The 16058-nt window shown below is 49.2% G+C and overlaps 1 long non-coding RNA gene across 1 annotated transcript; it reads right to left on the bottom strand.

Moving 5' to 3' along the window:
• Nucleotides 1-293: 293 nt before the first annotated feature.
• On the bottom strand, nucleotides 294-7198 carry LOC134808966 (uncharacterized). Its single transcript, XR_010153287.1, has 3 exons — nucleotides 7113-7198; nucleotides 4497-4556; nucleotides 294-364 (listed from the first exon to the last, which is right to left on the bottom strand). It is a non-coding gene; the product is annotated as an uncharacterized LOC134808966 (long non-coding RNA).
• Between the last annotated feature and the right edge of the window lie 8860 nt (nucleotides 7199-16058).

Raw genomic sequence — 16058 nt, 5'->3', positions numbered from 1 at the left:
TTGCCTGGGGTCCACAGATGGTGAGGGGGGCTGGGCTCACCCATACTACATCTGCTTCCCGCCATCCTGCAGTCTTACTTCCTGGAGGCAGTGTGTTGAGACTTTGTGCTGGCAGCTGTCTGTTGCTTCCTTTGCTGTCTGTTGCTTCCTTTGCTCACAGGACTGTGGATAGAGGTCCCTTCCTCATGACTGTTCTGTTGTACACCTCAAGTCAGTTGGCTCCCTAGAATGTTCAACATCTTGATAAAAGGAGTTTGCCTGAGAATGGAGACTATAATCCCAGATCCCTGAGGGCTAGGAGAGCTGGGTGGGGGCGCTGAGCACTTCTGTGTGCTCCTGGTAGAGTAGCCACCCTGAGAAGAAACTGATAATAATGAAACAATGTTAAATGATGGCTATGGGGAAAACAACTATTTCAGAGATTTTTCTCATTGCTTTGCAAAGCGACCTACCCTGAGCAGTATGGGACTCCTCCGGATCATTTTTGACATTTGAATGTTCTTTCCTGACCCTTGGAAAGGATATATGTATGTCTTTCAAATTTATAGTATCGAACATACAATTTGGGGGCTGGTACCAAGGGTTAGATATTAAGTTTATTAAGTGCTTGATGCAAAAGTCAAAGGATGGCATGGGAGGTAACCTGGTTGGCTGTGATAAGTAAACTCGTGGATTTTGAAGGGGGAGCAGTTTCTGGTTTGGGTCGCAGTGGCCAAGTAAGACCCACCCTCCTCAGACACTATCAAGACCAAGTCCACTGGCTTTTCATCCGTGTTTTCATCCAGTAACCAAATAACCCTGTCCTTGCTGACCCCCACCCAGCTCCATTCCCACTCACCCACTCCCAAGGGCCCTCTGGTGAACCTTCCAGGCTAGCTCTCTGCTCCCTCCTTGCCTTCATGGAAAACCAGCTATCCTCTGAGAGCCACTTCTGCAGCCCCTCCAAGTGGTGGCTTTTCTTCTCAAACCTCAACCTCACATATCTCATCTTCCCCAGGCTGGGGAGTCGGGGTCCTCGTACCACTGCCAGACTGTTCACCCAGTTCAAAGAAAACCCTGCCCGTTGCAGGCTCATGCCATTCTACTACACCCCTTTCATCCAATTCTTTGTGTTCTACTGACTTCCCCAGCGCTTCCTTTGGGAGAAGGTGCCAATTCTTCAATAGTTGATTCCTCTCTAGAAATACAATGTTCCTGCCAGGTGCGGTGGCTCATGCCTGTAATTCCAACACTTTGGGAGGCCAAGGCTGGTAGATCACCTGAGTTTGAGACCAGCCTGGCCAACATGGTGAACCCCGTCTCTACTAAAAATACAAAAATTAGCTGGGTGTGGTGGTGTGTGCCAATAATCCCAGCTTCTCGGGAGGCTGAGGCAGAAGAATCGCTTGAACCCAGGAGGCGGAGGTTGCAGTGAGCCGAGATCACGCCACTGCACTTCAGCCTGGGCAACAGAGTCTGTCTCAAAAAAAAAAAGAAAGAAAGAAATAGAATGTTCCAGGGCCGGGCGTGGTGGCTCACACCTGTAATCCCAGCACTTTGGGAGGCCGAGGTGGGCAGATCATGAGGTCAGGAGATCGAGACCATCTTGGCTAACACAGTGAAACCCCGTCTCTACTAAAAGTACAAAAAAAATTAGCCAGGCGAGGTGGCGGGCGCCTGTAGTCCCAGCTACTCGGGAGGCTGAGGCAGGAGAATGGTGTGAACCCGGGAGGCGGAGCTTGCAGTGAGCGGACGTTGCGCCACTGCACTCCAGCCTGGGCGACAGAGTGAGACTGTGTCTCAAAAAAAAAAAGAAATAGAATGTTCCAGTATTTTAGCTGGGGTTGTGGCTGCTGAAAGTAAAGATGACATCTCCCAGCTTCCCTCCCAGTTATGATTAAATTGTGGCCAATGGTAGAGAAAATGATGTATACAATTTGCAAGTGTTCTTACAAGAAGGGTACATTTTCCCCTTTATCCATTCTTGCTTCCTATTGTTTGGAATGCAGACACGACAGCTGGAAGTTCAGTAGCCATACTGAAGTAGCTTTGGGAATTGGTACCATGCAGAGCAACAGAAGGCTCTTCCTCTTATCTACTTGGGAGGCTAAGGTGGGAGGATCACTTGAGCCCAGGTGGTTGAGGCTGCAGTGAACTGTGATCATACCACTGCACTCCAGCCTGGGCAACAGAGCCAGACCCTGTCTCAAAAAAGAAAAAAAGATCAAAGGAGACTGGTTCTTCCAACACTGAGGAGTGCCATGAGGACAAGATAACACTGAATGTCTTGAGTGTAGGAAATGAACTTGTGTCTTGGTTTTTGCTTTTGTTTTTCATTGAGACAGAGTCTCTCGCTCTGTCTCCCAGGCTGGAGTACTGGAGTACAGTGGTGTGATCTCCGCTTGCTGCAACCTCTGCCTCCTGGGTTTAAGCGATCCTCCCACCCCAGCCTTCTGAGTAGCTGGGATTACAGGCACGTGCCACCATGCCCAGCTAATTTTTGTATTTTTAGTAGAGACGGGGTTTCGCCATGTTGGCCAGGCTGTTCTTGAACTCCTGACCTGAAGTGATCTGCCTGCCTCCATCTCCCACAGTGCTGGGATTATAGGCATAAACCAAAGCACCAGCCTATCTTGTTTAAGCACTATTAATTTTGGTGTTTTCCATCCCTCGTAACTAAACCTTACCCTATTCAACCACTCCTAACTCCCTCTCATTCTTTAAGGGTATTAGGCCCTGGTTCCCTGTCTTGTGCTTCACTTCAGCCCCTTCTGTTATCCTGTATCCATGTCGGTGACCATCCAACACTCTGAACTTTTCTACAGTGACCTTCATTCCACCTCAGCTAACTATCCCATTTGGATTTTATCACCCAGGATCGGCTCTATCTCCAAACTTATTTATTCAGGCGTCCTGTTTCCAACCATAAGGCTCTATCTCCAAACTTATTTATGCAGGTGTCCTGTTTCCTTCCAACTTTTTTTCTTTTTGAGATGGAGTCTCACTCTATCGCCCAGACTGGAGGGCAGTGGTGCGATCTCAGCTCACTGCAACCTCCACCTCCTGGGTTCAAGCGATTCTCCTGCCTCAGCCTCCCAAGTAGCTGGGATTACAGGCATGTGCCACCATACCTGGCTAGTTTTTGTATTTTTAGTAGAGATGGGGTTTCACCATGTTGGCCAGGATGGTCTCAAACTCCTGACCTCAAGTGATCTACCCACCTTGGCCTCCCAAAGTGCTGGGATGACAGGCATGAGCCACCATGCCTGGCCCTTTCCTTCCATCTTTCTTCTTTATCCACAATACTCTGAGATTTCAAAGTAATTAGGACCTCCAGTGCAATAATTACTTTACCCCAATCCATTGCTCCTTTTCTTCCCTCCTTATCCAGCTTCCAGTAACAGCCTTTCCAAAACCCCTTCACTTGAGCTATGACCTTTTCATCATACCCATTTGGCAAACTCCCAACCTACCTGCTTTCTCTGAGAAAGCCAGACAGAACAGGTTCTCTCATAAGTTCATCATTAACCACGTATGGGGAAAACAGGGAATGGGAAGGAAAAATGGAGATGAAAGGTTAATAAGAAAGTGCCCAAGTGGGCCTTTGATGATACAATGTGCCATGAACCCAGGGTCATGATGACCTTAGTTCTCTAAACCTGAGGTCTAAAAGCAAAAACAATTTACAACAACATACACACCTAGTGATCAAGTCCTTCCTTTGGGTTTCAGCTGGGTCAATAGCGCTGCTCAAATCCTTTGTGAGAGGTTATTTCAGTAGCACCACATACCTCCCTTTTCAGCCCAAGTCTCTGTTGTACTTTATTTTTCACCATTGCAATCAATGAACTGTGAACTGCTTTTATTTATTTAGAGATGGAGTCTACCTCTGTTGCCCAGGCTGTAGTGCACTAGCGTGATCTCAGCTCACCACAACCTCCACCTCCCGGGTTCAAGCAATTCTCCTGCCTCAGCCTCCCGAGTAGCTGGGACTACAGACACGTGCCACCATGTCTGGCTAATTTTTATATTTTTATTTATTTTATTTTATTTTATTATTTTTGAGAGGGAGTCTCTGTCGCCCAGGCTGGAGTGCAGTGGCGCGATAATTTTTATATTTTTAGTAGAGACAGTTTCGCCATGTTGACCAGGATGGTCTTGAACTCCTGACCTCGTGATCTGCCCACCTCGGCCTCCCAAAGTGCTGGGATTACGGGCGTGAGCTACTGTGCCCGGCCTGAATTGTTTCTTTGATCAAAGATCTGTCTCCCTGTTAGTGTGTAAGTTCCATGGATAGGAGACCCATTTTTGCTCCCCACCGTGTCCTAATACCTAGCACAGTGCCCGGCACCTAGTAGGTGCTCAATAAATATATGCTGAACAAATTAATACATATGAATGTTAAAATTAGTAAGTATTGACATACATTTTTTTCCCTTAATACAAGAGTGAATTAGTGGATTGGGTTCATGGGTGCTTGGACTTTGTACACCCTCTCAAGCATTTCCCCTTTTTACCTCATTTGTCCAGTTAAAGTCACGAGTTCTTGTTATCAGGTCAAATGAAGGGGACTGGCCCTGTGTAAGTGGAAAGACAGGGAGAACCAGTAAGTCTCTTTTCTTTCTTGAGATGGAGTCTCACTCAGCTGCCCAGGGTGGAATGCAGTGGCGCGATCTAGGCTCACTGCAACCTCCGTCCCTCAGGTTCAAGCAATTCTCCTGCCTCAGCCTCCCAAGTAGCTGGGACTACAGGCGCAGGCCACCATGCCTGGCAAATTTTTGTATTTTTAGTAGAGACGGGGTTTCACCATGTTGGCCAGGATGGTTTCCATCTCTTGACCTTGTGATCCACCCGCCTCGGCCTCCCAAAGTGCTGAGATTACAGGTGTGAGCCACCGGGCCCGGCCTTTTTTCTTGCTTGGTTTAACATTTTTTCTTTTCTTTTCTTTTTTTTTTCCGCTTAGTTTAACATTTGCCTGGCAGCCAACAGGGCCCTTCAGTTGCACAGAAAAAGACACAACACTGAACTAAGCACACATTACCGTCATCCTCGGTTGCTAGAAGGGGCACTACTGGCTGGGGAGGCAGCAGGCAGGGGCTAAGCACAGAAAAGGAGTGTGAGTGAGAGCATCCAGATGGGACCACCTGGTAGGGGCCATCTGTTTTAGAGAGGCTTCCCGCCAGGGCACCCTCTGCTCTCCAACAGGCCAGCCCACCAAGGGACTTCGTTCTGAACTGTGTCTGGGACACTGCTCAAACTAGAACATAGATAATGGAGAAAGACTGGAAAGAAGAGGGGTGGGCATCAGTCAGTGGTGAGCCTGGTGAAGGAATGTCTCCCACGGCAGCTGGGTGGTCAGTATCCTGGGGCCTGGCTAGCAGCGTGCTCCCAGCACCTGCTGTATGTAAGACCTTGTGGTGGTGGAAACCAAACAAACCTTCTGTCACTGGACACTTGGGGGTGGCAAACAGCCAGATGGTAGAGACCGGAGACCTGCTGCAGTGGAGCCTGGGTCTTGGCATCTTGTGGGGCTTCAGGAAACCTTTCCGTGTGAGCAGCCCACTAGGAATGCCTGCGACATTGGGCCATCCTCCCCCAAGCAGGAAGGGCTTTGTGCAGCTCCCTCTGCCTGGTCAGGCTGGAGGGGCAGCCTGCGACTACAGAATGAGACAAAACACTGTGAAACAGCCCTGCCCATACTGTCACTCAGGGAACAACATTGTCAAGGGCCTCCTCCTGAGGGACACACATGAGGGAGATAGACTTGGAACAAGTGATTTCAATCCAGTGCCTTTTAGGGGAAGCTCAGGGTGCCGTGGAGCTCATAGCAGGGGATGTGGCCCAGACTTTTGGGATCAGGGAAGGATTCTCGGAGTGAGCTGAGACCTGAAGGATGAGTAGCAGTTTGTTACATGAAGGTGAGTGGCACTCTAGAAAAACAACAATATTTGCAAAGCCTCAGAGGCAAGAGACATGGTAAAGAGCTAAACAAAGGTGAGTGAGTCTGTCTGGAACATCAAGTATAATATAACTGGGAAACAGGACAGGCAAAATCGAAGGCCTAACAGAACAGGAATCTGGACTTGATTCTAAGAGCAACGGAAGCCATTTGGAGGGGTTTATACAGCAGATAGACATGAGGGGGTCTGCATTTTTGAGAAATCACTCTTAGAGGAGGGAGGCAGGAGAGGACATGGGAGTCCACGGAGAAAGCTACACAGTCTCCAGGCAGAAACAGTGCTAGCTCGGACTACGGTAGTGGCAGTGGAAATGGCGAGAAGTGGAAGGATTCCAGGGCTATTAGGAGATAGAATCACCATGAATGGCCAGGTGCGGTGGCTCACACCTGTAATCCCAGCACTTTGGGAGGCTGAGGCGGGCAGATCACAAGGTCAGGAGTTCGAGACCAGCCCGGCTAACATGGCGAAACTCCATCTCTACTAAAAATATAAAAATTAGCGGGGTGTGGTGGTGCACGCCTGTAATCCCAGCTGCTCAGGAGGCTGAGGCAGGAGAATTGCTTGAACCTAGGAGCCAGAGGTTGCAGTGAGTTGAGATCACACCACTGCACTCCAGCTTGGGCCACAGAGCGAGACTCTGTCTCAGGGGTGGGGGTGGGGGGAGGAATCACCACGAACTGGGTGTTGGGGAAGAGGGATGGGGAGAGAGGAGCCAGTGATGATGCCCATGCTTCTTGCTTGAACCACTGGGTAGATAATGTCATTACCTGTGATAGGGACATGTCTGGGAGGAAGATGATGTGCTTTGCTTACGATGTGTTCAGTTTGAAATGTCAATGAGACATGTAGGTGGAGGCATCCAGGAGGTGGTCAGAAGAGATCTGGGATGGAGATGAATATTTGGGAAGCACTGGTATGTGGATGGGTAAGGTTATCTAGGGGGAGTGCGCAGGGCCTGGTAGCCCAACATTGAAGGGGTTGACAGAAAAAGAGGAAGCTGAGAAGGAATGGCCACGACTAACCCAACAGTCTAACCAGTTGAGCGGCTTCCCACTGCCCGGCGATCCAAGGCAACAAGAGAGATTAGGAAGCAGGCCTGTTCACCACAACTCCTCTCCCCTAGATCATTGCCAAACGCAGTACAACGGCCCTCCCCACTCCCAAACATCTCACCTGTGGAAAGTTACAGGAAAGTGGCCTTGGCTAAATCAAGCAGATGGAAAGAGCTAAATTAGGCCGGGTACGGTGGCTCATGCCTGTAATCCCAGCACTTTGGGAGGCCGAGGAAGGCGGATCACCCGAGGTCGGGAGTTTGAAACCAGCCTGACCAACATGGAGAAACCTCGTCTCTACTAAAAATTATCCGGGCATGGTGGCACATGCTTGTAATCCCAGCTACTCAGAAAGGCTGAGGCAGGAGAATCACTTGAACCCAGGAGGCAGAGGTTGTGGTGAGCCGAGATGGAGCCATTGCATTCCAGCCTGAGCAACAAGAGTGAAAAAAAAAAAGAAAAAAGCTAAATTATGTGTCTCAAAAAAAAAAAAAAAAAAAGAAAAGAGCTAAATTATGTGGTGCTTTGGAAGCTGGGACCACATGGACTCTTAAGAGGGATGGCACCTTCTAAGAGGTTCCAAGGGCAGAAACAAGGGGCAGTTCCACTGGGTTTCAGACACAGAGATCCCAGCCTGGATTGTCGTGGAGGATGAAGCTGCTCCATCTTGGATGCTGATCCGCCATGTTGTCCTCTGGTTAACCCCTGTTCTGGAATGCCTCCTCTAAGATTGCCACTTTATCTACTGTGACCTTAAATCCTGCTCTTAGGTAGATTCACATAGCATTCTGTGCCTTTCCCTGAGGGGTTGACTTCAGTGGTGCCACACATTTCTACTGAGGCATGTGTACCTTTCGCATCAGGTATATCAGCCCTGGGACTCGGGGATAACTGACTGACAGCTGCCTGGCTTCTGTTTCTAAGTTGCTATTAAATGTTTCTTTCTGAGAAACTGGACACATCAGTCTCCCTCTTTTTTTTTTTTTTTTTTTTTTTTTTTGAGATGGAGTCTTGCTCTGTCACCCAGGTTGGAGTGTAGTGGTGGCACTCTCTCAGCTCACTGCCACCTCTGCCTCCTGGGTTCAAGTGATTCTTCTGCCTCCCGAGTAGCTGGGACTACAGGAGCACACCACCACACCTGGCTACTTTTGTATTTTTAGTAGAGATGGGGTTTCACCATGTTGGCCAGGCTGGTCTTGAACTCCTGACTTCAGGTAATCTGCCAGCCTTGGCCTCCCAAAGTGCTGGGATTATAGGTGTGAGCCACCATGCCTGGCCTCAGTCTCTTTCTTCAGCCTCTCAGCTCCCTTGGCCTTTGGGTAGGTTTGCATAGACTGGTTGTGGATGTGGAAAGTCCTCCTTCCCTTGTGCCTGTTGTGCCTCTGTCTCTGCAGGAGGCCCATAGGATTCTGAAGAGCTGTGATGGGAGCCCTGCCTTGGCTCTCCATCAGACTCAGGACAGGCCACCAGGGTTGCTATCCATCACCACACACCACCTCTCCCGTTTGACAGTGTCCAAATTGCCTCCTCCTCCCACTTCTGGAATATGTGTTGAGAGACAGCAGTGAGATGCAGGAGGGCGTGTGTCTGTGGAGAAGTCAAAACTAAAGGTTGCCAGAATCTAGTTGGAAAAATACGTCCCTTGTTCCTGGTTGGGAGAGCAGTGGGTCCAGGTGCTGTTAGCTGGCTCCAGGCACAGGGTCCTTATGGAGAAATGTACGGAGCACTGGCATATGGATGGTGGTCCCCGCTGCACTGGCACTGATGATCTTATGCTGAAAAGGGATGCATGACAGAATCAGAGGAATTGGACTCCATTGTAGGGAACTAGGGGACAGAGGATAAAGTGCCCAATCTCGTGACTTAGCAGCAGCAAAGAAGAGAGGCCCTCTTTCCTCTTTGCCCTACTTACAACCCAAACCCTCCAACTCTGTCTTTCTGTCATTGGTGTCTCCATTCTTTTTTTTTTTTTGAGGCAGAGTCTTGTTTGGTTGCCCAGGCTGGAGTGCAGTGGCACGATCTCAGCTCACTGCAACCTCCGCCTCCCGGGTTCAAGTGATCCTCCTGTCTCAGCCTCTTGAGTAGCTGGGATTACAGGTGTGCGCCACCACACCTGGCTCATTTTTGTATTTTTAGTAGAGACGGGGTTTCACCATATTCGTCTTGAACTCCTGACCTCGTGATCCGCCTGCCTCAGCCTCCCAAAGTGCTGGGATTACAGGCGTGAGCCACCCGGCTGGTGTCTCCATTCTTCTTGACCAGGCTTCCATCTTGGAACCTGCTCTATATTTTTCCCCTCCACCTTGTGCATTGTCCCATATTCTTGTTTTCCTTCTGCATTGCTTGTCCTGGCTTCATCTCTCCCTCTCCTAACTGTAACAGCTTAGCACAGACTCTCATCCCTCCACACACACTATACAAGTCTGGGGCTGACCACCCGGAGTTAGTGTCAGATCCCTGAAGTAAAGGTCTGAGTCTTCCACAAGACTCCCCTCATTTCAGACACTAGTCACAAATCTCAGTCGTCCCCAAGTCAGCCACACTTTGCCTGACTGGCTTTATGTTCAGAAGTTCCCACAATCCCCACAGGCTCAATAATTCACCAGAAGGACTCACAGAACTCAGAGAAGCACTATACTTATGATTGTGGCATTATGGTTTTATTATAAAGAATATGCATTGGTGTCCAGGCACGGTGGCTCACGCCTGTAATCCCAGCACTTTGGGAGGCCGAGGCAGGCGGATCACCTGAGGTCAGGAGTTCAAGACCAGCCTGACCAAGATGGTGAAACCCCATCTCTACTAAAAATACAAAATTAGCCAGGCATGGTGGTGCATGCCTGTAATCCCAGCTACTCAGGAGGCTGAGGCAGGAGAATTGCTTGAATCTGGGAGGCGGAGGTTGCGGTGAACCGAGATTGCACCATTGCACTTCAGCCTGGGCAACAATAGCGAAACTCCGTCTCAAAAACAAAAACAAAAAAAACAAATAAAAATACAAAAATTAGCCGGACATGAGATTGTGTCACTGCACTCCAGCCTGGGCGACAGAGTGAGACTCACAAAAAAAAAAAAAAAAAAAGGCCGGGCATGGTGGCTCATGCCTATAATCCCAGCACTTTGGGAGGCCGAGGCGGGTAGATCACGAGGTCAGGAGATCAAGACCATCCTGGCTAACACGGTGAAACCCCATCTGTACTGAAAATACAAAAAATTAGCCAGGCGTGGTGGCGGGTGCCTGTAGTCCCAGCTACTCTGAAGGCTAAGGCAGGAGAATGGCGTGAATCCAGGATGTGGAGCCTGCAGTGAGCAGAGATCGTGCCGCTGCACTCCAGCCTGGGTGACAGAGTGAGACTCTGTCTCAACAACAACAACAAAAAAGAATATGCATAGGGAAGGTTGGAACAGGTCCCAGAATCTGAGCTTCTGTGGGGACTGCTGAGGAGTCAGGGCACAGAGCCTACTGGCACATCAATGTGTTGACCAACCAGGAAGCCTCACTGAACTTCAGTGTCCAGAATTCCTATTGGGGTTTTATTGGGCTGATATCAACTGGGCCAAAGCTCCAACCCTCTAATCACATGGTTGATCTTTCTGGCGTGGCTCACCCCCATCCTGATTCATGTCCTTAGCATAACCTATCTAGAGGCCCACCATGAGTCACCTCATTAGTATAAACCATTAGGGCCTATCAAGAATAACAACTCCAATAATGGGAAATTCCACAGATTTTGAGTTTTTCAGGAACCAGGCATAAAGGGCAATTAAGTTTTTTGTTTGTTTGTTTGTTTGTTTTGAGACAGAATCTCCCTCTGTAGCCCAGGCTGCAGTGCAGTGGCTCAATCTCAGCTCACTGCAACCTCTGCCTCCCAGGTCCCAGTTCAAACAATTATCCTGCCTCAGCCTCCCGAGTAGCTGGAATTACAGGCATGTGCCACCATGCCCAGCTAATTTTTGTATTTTTGGTAGAGATGAGGTTTCACCATGTTGGCCAAGCTGATCTTGAACTCCTGACCTCGTGATCCATCTGCCTTGGCCTCCCAAAGTGCTGGGATTACAGGCTTGAGCCACCGTGCCTGGCCTTTTTGTTTTTGCTTTTGAGACAAAGTCTTACTCTATCGCCCAGGCTGGAGTGCAGTGGCACCATCTGGGCTCACTGCAACCTCCCACTCCCGGATTCAAGTGATTCTCCTGCCTCAGCGTCCTTAGTAGCTAGGATTACAGGCACCCACCACTGCGCCCGGCTAAGTTTTGTATTTTTAGTAGAGACGGGGTTTCATCATGTTGGCCAGCCTGGTCTTGAACCCCTGACCTCAGGTGATCCACCCGCCTCTGCCTCCCAAAGTGCTGGGATTACAGGCGTGAGCCACTGCGCCTGCTCTTTCATTTTTATTTTTATTTTTATTTTTATTTTTTTTAAGAGATGGAGTCTTGGCCAGGCGTGGTGGCTCACGCTTGTAATCTCAGCACTTTGGGAGCCTGAGGCGGGCGAATCACCTGAGGTTGGGAGTTCGAGATCAGCCTGACCAACATGGAGAAACCCCATCTCTACTAAAACTAAAAAAAAATTAGCTGGGCATGGTGGTGCATGCCTGTAATTCCAGGTACTCAGGAGGCTGAGGCAGGAGAATCACTTGAACTTGGGAGGCGGAGGTTGTGGTGAGCCGAGATCGTGCCATTGCACTCCAGCCTGGGGAACAAGAGCAAAACTCTGTCTCAAAAAAAAAGAGAAAAAAAAGAGATGGAGTCTTGTTCTGTCATCCAGGCTGGAGTGTAGTGGTGTAATCATAGTTCACTGCAACCTCAAACTCCTGGACTCAAGCGATCCTCCTGCTTCAGCTTCCCTGGGACTACAGGTGTGCATACCACCATGCCCAGCTAATTATTTAAATTTTTGGTTGAGATGGGGTCTGGCTACATTGCCCAGGCTGGTCTCGAATTCCTGGGCTCAAGTGATCCTCCCACCTTAACCTCCCAAAGTGTTGGGATTACAGGCTGAGCCACTGCGCCTGGCCCAGTCAAGTTCTTTATTGTACAACATCTTTTAAAAGGGCCTAACTGGTAAATAATCTATCTCTTAACTGCCATCCAATAAATACAGGCCAGGCCCTGTACAAGTCAGTGGAAAGTTGATGGTGAAAAGACAGACATGGACCCCTCTCTCCTGGTGCTTAGTGTGTTACACAGTGAGGCGCCTGCAGTGGTGACAGGAGCATAGCAGCACAGCAGGAGCCAGCAGTTAATCCACAAATGTTTTCTGGAGATCTGAGGATGAGCTAGCTAGGGAAGAAGGGGGAAAGAAAGTTCTAGGCAGAGGGCATCACATGTGCAAATGCCCAGAGGCATGAAAGAGGTTGACTCAGTCAAGGGATTGAAGAAAGTTCAGTGTCTATAAGGAGAAACAGACTATAAGGGGAAAACAGCAGGGCGCAGTGGCTCACACCTGTAATCCCAGCACTTTGGGAGGCAGAGGCGGGTGGATCACCTGAGGTCAGGGGTTCAAGACCAGGCTGGCCAACATGGTGAAACCCCGTCTCTACTAAAAATACAAAAATTAGCCAGGAGTGGTGGCACATGCCAGTAATCCCAGCTACTCGGGAGGCTGAGGCAGGAAAATCACTTGAACCCGGGAGGTGGAGGTTGCAGTGAGCCAAGATCATGCCACTGCACTCCAGCCTGGGCGACAGAGCGAGACTCTGTCTCAAAACATAAAAAAAAAAAAGACTATAAGGGGAAAATGATGGGATATGGGGCTGAAACGTTACAGGGAAAGGACTGAGTGACAGGTATAGAATTGCTCCAAACACGAGGACACACTGGTCTTCCTCAGACACTAACTTCGTTATAGCAGGCCTTTGTATATTGTGTATCTACTGTGGCTACCACTGATTGCCAGACAATCCTAAGCATCTCCCCAAGGCAGGTTTCTCAGCCGGGGACTAAGCAGGGGCACAAACTAGATCTCATTACAGGATATGAACTGTAGCACGCCCTAGCTCTTCCTGTTCAGGCTGAAGGCCCAGAAAAAGGGCCATGTTTTACTCATTTTTAGACCCTCTCCTAAAGCCTAGTACAGGGCTAAATACACAAAATACTTCATAGCTGGGTTTCTTAGTCTTTAGTCAATGAGCTTGGATAAAAATTTCATCTTTCTTTTTCCTTTCTTTTTTTTTTTTTTGAGATGGAGTTTAGCTCTTGTCGCCCAGGCTATGATATTTTGAGACAGGGTCTCCCTCTGTCACCCAGGCTAGAGTGCAGTGGCATCTCGGCTCACCACAGCCTCAACCTCCCGGCTCAAGCCATCCTCCCACCTCAGCCTCCCAAGTAGCTGATACTACAGGTGTGTACCACCACTCCTGGCTTTTTTTTTTTTTTTTTTTTTTTGAGACAGTGTCTCCCTCTGTCACACAGGCTGGAGTGCAGTGGCATGATGTCGACTCACTGCAGCCTCAAGCTCCCAGGCTGAAGCAATCCTCCCGCCTCAGCCTCCCCAGTAGCTGGGAGGTGCGAGTCACTATGCCCAGCTAATTTTTGTATTTTTTTGGTAGAGTTGGTGTTCTGTCATGTTGCGCAGCCTAGTCTCGAACTTCTGGGCTCAAGCAGTCCTCCCTCCTGGGCCTCCTACGGTGTTAGGATCACAGGGGTGAGCCACTGCGTACAGCCATGTTTTCAGTAACCTTTTAACTGAAATTTAGCATTTCCTTTCACTGTGAATTTAGGTAACAAACCACAGTAGTATTAGCAGTATCTGTGGTTTCATCTCAATAGCAGTTACAGATATGCTTACTTTAGAATGGCTGTGGATATCTTGAACCATAATTTGTATGCATTGCTAGTTTTTTATTACATTTATTAGAGACTGCTGCTAGATCTAGTTAATATGATAACAAAGAAGTAGACTTGTACTCTATCAAATATCTGGGTTTAATTTTCTTTTTTATTTTTTGAGAAACAGTCTGGCTCTGTTGACCAGGCTGGAGTGCAATGGCGTGATCTTGGCTCATTACAACCTCTGCCTCTCAGGCTCAAGTCATCCTCCCACCTTGGCCTCCCAAGTAGCTGGCACTACAGGCATATGCCACCATGCCTGGCTAATTTTTTTTTTTTTTTTGGTAATAGAGACAGAGTCTCACTTTGTTTTCCAGGCTGGTCTCAAACTCCTGAGCTCAAGCAATCTGCCCACCTAGGCCTCTCAAAGTGCTAGGATTACAGGCGTGAGCCACCGCACCTGGCCCATGCCTGTAATCTCTTTGAGAGTCCAAGGTGGGAGGATGGCTTAAGCCCAGGAGGTTGAGGCTGCAGTGAGCTGTTATCATGCCACTGCACTCCAGCCTGGGTGACAGAATAAGACCCTGTCTCAAAAACACAGAAAAAATAAAAATAATAATAACATTACACCGAATAGGGGATCATGGGCTTCACAAAACTGCCAAAGCAGCCCACAGTAGAAAAAAGGACGAAAACCCCTGCTTAATAGAAATATTCATTGTCCTAACTCTTCTCAAAGGAATGCTTGACTTTGGGTGTGGTGTTGTCTCTCTGATCTGAGTCCATCTCTTGGTGCCCTAAAGGGGAGAGTCTCTGGGACTCTTGTCCCCAAAGCAAACAACTGCATCAACTGCATGCAGGGCATTGGATAAGGGAATGTCCCAGGTGTAGAGAATCAATCAGTTGCAGGCCTACTTGCAACCAGTGGGCTGAGAGCCAGCCATACCCTCACATTCGCCTGAGAAAAGTGGCTGCTGGCCTTCTCTCTACTGAGATTTGTCCCCTGATACTTATCATCCTAGCCACAGCCAGCTGGACCAGAGATCTCCCTTGTGTTTGGGTGGTGGCCTGAGGAGTGGCCAGGCAGGAGAGCCGGCCAAATAGGTACTTTCAGATTGAATAACAACTAATCGACCCAATTGGATCCTGTCCCTTGGGAAGTTGGAATTTGAACACTTGAGGGAGTCGACAGGTGGCAGGGCCAGCAGAATTGACAGGCACACAAAAAAAAGGTGAAGGGAGAAGGGGAAGTGGAGCCAAGCGTGGGGATTTGCCAAGTGAGGGTGGCCTTCTACCCCATTCATTCAGAGGAGGTCCGGCTGAGCAGCCCCCAAGAGCCTACAGAATTGTGGAGGGCCAGGGGTCCCCAGCTGCGCAGGGCTCATGGGAGAACATGAGACAGGCCAGACACCCAAAATGAGGAACTTGGGGGGGCTTTTTTCTCAGCCTTCCTGACCTAGCGTGACCTCCTCTGGGCCCATGTAACAGGCCTCCACACCCCCTTATGCCTGGTGCAGGCACCCTGTTAACTTCTATGTCCCAGTAGGTCCCTTTCCAAGGACTCTACCTGCTTGACTGCTCCCAAAGCAGCCAGAGCCAGTATTGCCCCTGGTGGGGAATGGAGCTGGAGAGCAGGCTGGCAGCAAGGAGGAGAGAGGGACAGAGAGGTCTGTCACTCATTATCCCAGAGAAGCATCATGGGGTGGACTCCTCTGACCTGGCTCCTTTTGTTTCCCATGGCTGGGCTCCTTCTTTCCCTCTAGAGCCTGTAACGCCTCCGCTCTGTCAAATTCCTCATACAGCAAACTTATTCTACTCTCTTTACCCAGAAATAGGTCAGACTCAACTACATCCATATCTGATTTCTTCCTTTGTTTTTTTTTTTTTTTTTTTGTATGTTTAGTAGAGACAGGGTTTGACCATGTTGGCCAGGCTGGTCTGGAACTCCTGATCTCAGGTGATCCACCCACCTGGGCCTCCCAAAGTGCTGGGATTACAGGCATGAGCCACTGCACCTGGCCCATATCTCGTTTCTTCCTAACAGCATTTTATTTCATTTTTGAGACGGAGTCTTGCTCTGTCGCCCAGGCTGGAGTACAGTGGCGCAATCTTGGCTCACCGCAGCCTCCACCTCCTGGGTTCAAGCAATTCTCCTGCCTTAGCCTCCCTAGTAATTGGGATTACAGGTGCCTGCCACCACGCTTGGCTCATTTTTGTGTTTTTAGTAGAGATGGGGTTTCGTTATGTTGGCCAGGCTAGTCTCGAACTCATGATCACAAGTGATCCGCCCGCCTTGGCC

The sequence above is a fragment of the Pan troglodytes genome, chromosome 19 (genome assembly GCF_028858775.2).
Source record: "Pan troglodytes isolate AG18354 chromosome 19, NHGRI_mPanTro3-v2.0_pri, whole genome shotgun sequence".
In the NCBI taxonomy this organism is placed as follows: domain Eukaryota; kingdom Metazoa; phylum Chordata; class Mammalia; order Primates; family Hominidae; genus Pan; species Pan troglodytes.
The sequence above is the reverse complement of the archived record's forward strand: the minus strand, read 5'-3'. Positions and strand labels throughout refer to the sequence as shown.